The sequence below is a fragment of the Haliaeetus leucocephalus genome, unplaced genomic scaffold (assembly GCF_000737465.1).
Source record: "Haliaeetus leucocephalus isolate CR32 unplaced genomic scaffold, Haliaeetus_leucocephalus-4.0 Scaffold215, whole genome shotgun sequence".
Classification (NCBI taxonomy): domain Eukaryota; kingdom Metazoa; phylum Chordata; class Aves; order Accipitriformes; family Accipitridae; genus Haliaeetus; species Haliaeetus leucocephalus.
The window spans coordinates 361,407-366,951 of NW_010972651.1; positions in this window are offsets into that span (position 1 = coordinate 361,407).

Consider the following 5,545-nt stretch of genomic DNA (forward strand, 5'->3'; position numbering starts at 1 on the left):
CGGGGCTAAGGGCGAGGGCGGGCGATGGAAAATGGCGGCCAGAGGGGGGCGCTCGCGCTGAGGTGAGCTCGGCCCGTCGGCCGCCTCCCTCGGGGTGTCGGGGCCTACCCGGCCTCTGCGGGCCTGGGGGCACCGACGGGAGGAGTCTGGGGTGGGTCCCTCCCTCAGGAAGGGGCCTGGGGCGGTTTCGGGCCCCCGCGGGCTGCAGGGGGACAGACCCCCGTGGCTGGAGGTCAGTCACTCATCGCCCTCCCGGAGCCACAACTGGCGTGTGACCAGTTTGTAGGAGATGCCATCGAGAGTATTTCCCAGTTCAGCTGGTTTGGGGCACACTGCTGCACCCGCTCCCCCCAAAGCCGCAGAGCGAGGGGAACGTGGGTGCAGGCCCCAGCCGTGCGGCCACCCCGTCTTGCTGCCTCACACCCCGGGCTGGGCCACCTCTGTTCCACCCAAACACCGCCAGGTCTCTCCTGCTGCGGCCAGAGGGACGGCCCTGGGCTCCTTGTGCTGCGGCCCACCACCCCCAGCATGGCCCACCACCCTCAGCACGGCGTCGGCCTTCAGGAAAGCAGCAGAACACCAGCCAGGTTTTGGCAGAGGGACCTGAGGCAGAAATAACCCACCTGAGGCCACGCAGAGGAGCGAACTCACTCTGTGCTGCTCCCCACCATGAAGACCCAGCCCTCCCTCCTTTTCCCCAGGCAATCATCACACGCGTATTTACCAGTGGGGAAACTGAGGCACATGGTAAATAGCAATCTGTCTGTGTCGAGTAGGCACCAGAGCAGGGACTCGGAGCTGGCCCTGGGGGGGTTCAGGCAGGTGAGGGGCATCTGCAGCACCTAGGAACCACCCAGCAGTGCCCCTACCTTGAGTTTTCAGAGGAGGGAGTCTCCACCTTCAGCAGATAAGGCTGTTTTGGGATGACAGCAAGCAACCAAGGCCTTCAAGGAGAAATCCCATTAAATGGAGACGGAAGCCCCAGCCCAGAGAGAAGGGATGATCCAGAAAAGCCTCATCGCTTTTGAAAGGAGAGATGGGAGAGAGGGTGGAAAGCGCTGAGGCAGTGCAGGGAGCCAGCTAGATGATATAGAGAAAAGTGCACAAGGAGTCGTCGTCCTCGGCCCCAGGGAAGGCCAAGGGAAAGATTACAAAAGTCATGTTTCATAGTAGTCTTAAAAAAAAACAAAACCACTTTATTTTCAAATACAGCACCGCAACAAGGTGATGATGGTGCCTCCTCCCTACCCATTGCCCCCCCCACAGTGTCCCAGCAGACCAAGTCTGGGAGCTGAGGATGTCAGGAGACGAACCCACCACCATGCCTGGCCAACGTGCAGGGGGGAACGGGCAGGAGACCGATGCCCCAGCACTGCCGAGGTTTGGAGGCGAGCAGCTGCCAGCCCTGGGAAACCTGAATAATCAATAAAAAGCTTTTAAAAAGCAGGAAACACCAGGATATCAGCAGCCTTCCCTCCGGCAGAAACATGCAACCAACACAAGGTGCTTTACAAGGTACCCAGGGAGGGCTCGTGCTGAGCATCCCTACCCACACTCCTGCCAGCCAGCTCCCCGCCTCCCACAAGTGCTAGAAAAGCAAGCTATGCTTTGCCCCAAAAAAAGAAAGCATTTTTATGATATAGATAAATCTATTTTATATAACTTCAGCTGTAATAGAGAGAACTCTGTAGAAAGACCACGTGCACAGACACACGCTGAATAACATTATTTCCCTTCCTTATATTTCTTGCCCCATGCTTACTCAACTCACAAGCTGGCAAAAAAAAAATAATATAAAATAAACCATTCACTTCTGTCCAGACCTAGAGGACCCCACATGGTTAAACTGTCCTTTGTTGATTGATTCAGGCCAATCTTGTCTATGCTTTTGCTTCCCCATGTGGAAAGGGGCAGCTTGGTTAACTGGGATGCCCACTCAGTTCCCAGTTAGCAGCACTGGAAAAGGTCCCAAGGGTTGCTGCGCACCCTGAGGCAGCCCCTCTGAGAACAGGGACACCCAAATTCACCCATCCTGGTGGATCCAAGTGCTCCCCAAGCTCGGCACCCCAAACGAGTCCCTCCAACCCTGCAAGGACCTGAACCCCCCACCACAGCCTCCCAGATCAACTAATGAATCCCCAAGACTGACCTCATCTCCCTCCAAAAACCTCCCGACCCCTCTGCAGAGAAATGAGGGGATTTCCTCAGCCGCTTGTCCCCAGGACGCCTGGCTGATGCTTGCTCTGCCTCCTGGCACAGCTCACATCAGACAGCCAAATGTCCCGATTTAAGTTAAGGAGAGGAACAACCTCGGAACAGGGTTTGGGCATGTGGCAGGGTTGTCACAGCACTTTGGGTCCCAACGTGGGGCAAGGGGCAGCACAGACAGACGTCCCTCCGCATTTTTGCCCCTTTCTTCCCTGGGGAGAGCCAAGCAGAGGGATGCCACCGCATCTGGGCCAAACCCATCCCCACGACAGCCCGTTACTGCTGCTGGGTGACAGCAGGGTCCTGCTCCCTGTACTGGGGAGACCTCGCGCTGTGCTAGGTGTCCCCCAACACAGCAAGGACTGAACGGAGGATGTGACCCAGAAACGTGGCTCCAGACCCACCACGGGGGATGCTCGCAGTTTGCTCACCGGGGCGGAAGGCCAGATCCAGCCCTAGGACAGCTGGGGTTCAAGGGTGTCCCCAAAATCCCACCCACCAGCCCAGGCGCAGCAGCCCCTGTGGAGAATGGGCTCCTGCCTCCCTGCAGCTGATCCCCACCCCACAATAAACCCACAGCCAGGTGCATTGGGTCGAGTTTTTGGGGAGAAAAGAACCAAAAAAAAAGGAAACCAGACGGAGATGCTTGTGTGGTGGGAGCCTCCCGCCTTGCAGACCTCCACTCCCTGCTTGTTATTTTGCATCACCGTAAAAAAGCACCTCCTGGGGCAAGTTTCCGCTCCCCACAGTGGGGGTTACAGATTTTCTCTCCATCCACATGAGAACTTTCCGGTTGTCCCAGCATGGCCCCAGCACAAGGCATCAGCCAGGAGTTTGCAAAGTTGGAGAAAGAAACAGGGCAGTGAGAGAACAGAGGCTTCCCCAGAGCTGCTAAAACATCCTCAGGCAGGTTCATCTCTTCACAGGGATGGGCTATTTGATGCGTGCGGTGATACCAATCCTGGTACTCCTGGTACCCCAGTCCTGGTACCACCCCACATGTATCCCGCCACAGTCCACGTCCCCCATGGGATACTCCTCCCCAGCCCCACTCCCCAGTCCTCCCCCCCGTGGCCAGGGGTCCTCCGTCCACTTCCTGGGGCAATGGCCCGGCCACCGCATCCCACACTGCCCAGCCCCAACCCACTGGGTATCGGCCAGTCCGGGGAGGATGCTCCAGCTCCCCAAGAGTGCTCCCAGCCCCCCAGGGTGCTTCTGGCCCCCCAAGGGGATGCTCCAGCCCCCCCCAGGGTGCTCCCAGCCCCCCCACCCAGGACTCAGCTCCTGGCCCCGGCTGTGTGGTCCCGCATGTGCTGTCCAGGCGTCGTCGCCGCAGGGCTGTGGCAGCCCGTGGGCCTCCCTTCACCGTCCCAGCCTCCAGGCATCGCTCAGGCATAGGATGACAAAGGGAAGCTCACAGGGGGCAGGGGGCCGCGACCCCACAATCCTCCCGCCGAGCACTCCTGCAGACAGAGGAGAGACGTGAGCCAGGAGGGGAGGGAAGGGGGCAGGAACCCCAGGGGAGCTGGGGGATCCCCAGCCTGTGAAAACCAGCCCACAGACCTCTCTGGTGTGACCCGCCAGCCCCGGCACTGCTTCTCTGGGGCATTTTGGGACACGGTGAGCATGCAGGGTGTGAGCGGGGCCACATGCTTGGGCAGCGCTGGCTTTTGCGAGGCGGTTGTAGGTGAACGTGTGGGTTTGTGTGTGCAAACCTGAGGGGGTGAGGAGTACGGCACCAAAAGGGCAGCGTATGGGAGTGTGTGCACATCCACATATGTGTGCACATGCATGTCTGTGCCAGGGTGTGTGCACATGCGTGCATAGCCATATGTGTGCACATGCGTGGAGGTGAATGCATGTGCAAGACCGTGCAGGTGTGCACGTATGCGTGTGCAGGTCGCTGTGTGCTCGGATGTCTGTGTGCAAGTGTGAATGCATGTATGCGTGTCTGCAGGCACACGCATCTGTGTGTACATGTGTGTGCACGTACACACGTGTGGGTGTTTGCACACGTATGTGCACAGCGCAGAGCTGCGTGGGTCCACCCCGCAGTTGCCCACCCACAGAGACTGGGCCCAGGCACCCTTCCCAGGACCCAACCCAGCACAGGGGGATCTCGGGGACCACTGGGCACCCGCCACCCCCATCCCACCCCAGCCGACAGCGCAGGGTGGTGGGTACCCCCCTGCACCCCATGCTCTCTCCTTTCCGTGACGCAGTCCCACACTCACCGTCTCTCACCAGGGAAGTGCCGGCTGGTGTCTGGGTGCAGCCGCGGGCACGCCGGGATGCTCACAGCGTCTGTGCTGCTTGAGGACCAGGGAAAGACGGGCTTTGCTCCCCCAGACCTGCCACCATCCCTGTCCCCAGCTGTCCCCCACCAGCCCCAGGTCGTTGCCTCACTCACCTGGCAGGGCAGAGCCAGAGGCTGCTGCCAGCACATCCTCTCCTCTCCTTGTCCTTCCCTGTCCCCTTCCCTCCATCTTAGCCAGCGCCGTGCAGAGCCCCTCACCCTGGCATCCCTCCTCCAGTGCCCTCCCCTCTCCCCAGCCCGACCACAGATGGGATCCTTCCCCTCTGCCCTTTTATACCGTCTTTGTTCATATGACAAGCACGTGAAAAACTAGAGCAGAGCTCGGAAAAAAGCTCCTTAAGATGCTTTAATTCAGTTTCCTGGATCCCATGACTGAGCTCGGCCTGCGAACGGGGTCTCATGACTGTGGCACGCAGGCCCTGGCCATCAAAAGCCTCATTTATGCCCCAAAAGAGACTTAAACCCCTCTTGGCTGGTCACCCGGTGAGCCCGATGTCCCCCACACCTGCCTTCGTCCACGGCCTCGTCCGCACCAGCATTGCACCTCTGCCGAGGGCTCATCACATCATCGCAGCGGGTATCCCATCCTTTCCCTGACAGGATCCCTGAGACATCCAGTACGTCATCCCCTTTCACGGCCATTACACACAGGCACACGTAGGCACCCCCCAGCCCAGCCATGTGCCTATGACTCCGCAGCAATGGGAGCAGGAGCTGCCTGTGCCCCGGCTCTTCTGGCCGGGGACTTCAAAAAGACCCCGGGGGGACGCCTGCCCCATCCCCTCTCTGCTGTGGCTGCGGGAGGGACTTTGGGGACACTCTGAAGCCTGACTCTGCCTTTCCCCGCCTCTGAGACCACAGTTTCGGCAGAGTCCCCCTCCAGGCACCAAACCCCATCCAGGTCCAGCCCCAGCCCAGCCCTTTTCCTTCCCCATCCCCTCCTGGTGCTCCCAAACCATGGCACCAGTGGTTGGGACAGAAGTGCCGTCCCAGTGGCTCATGGCCCAGTTTGGCCCCACT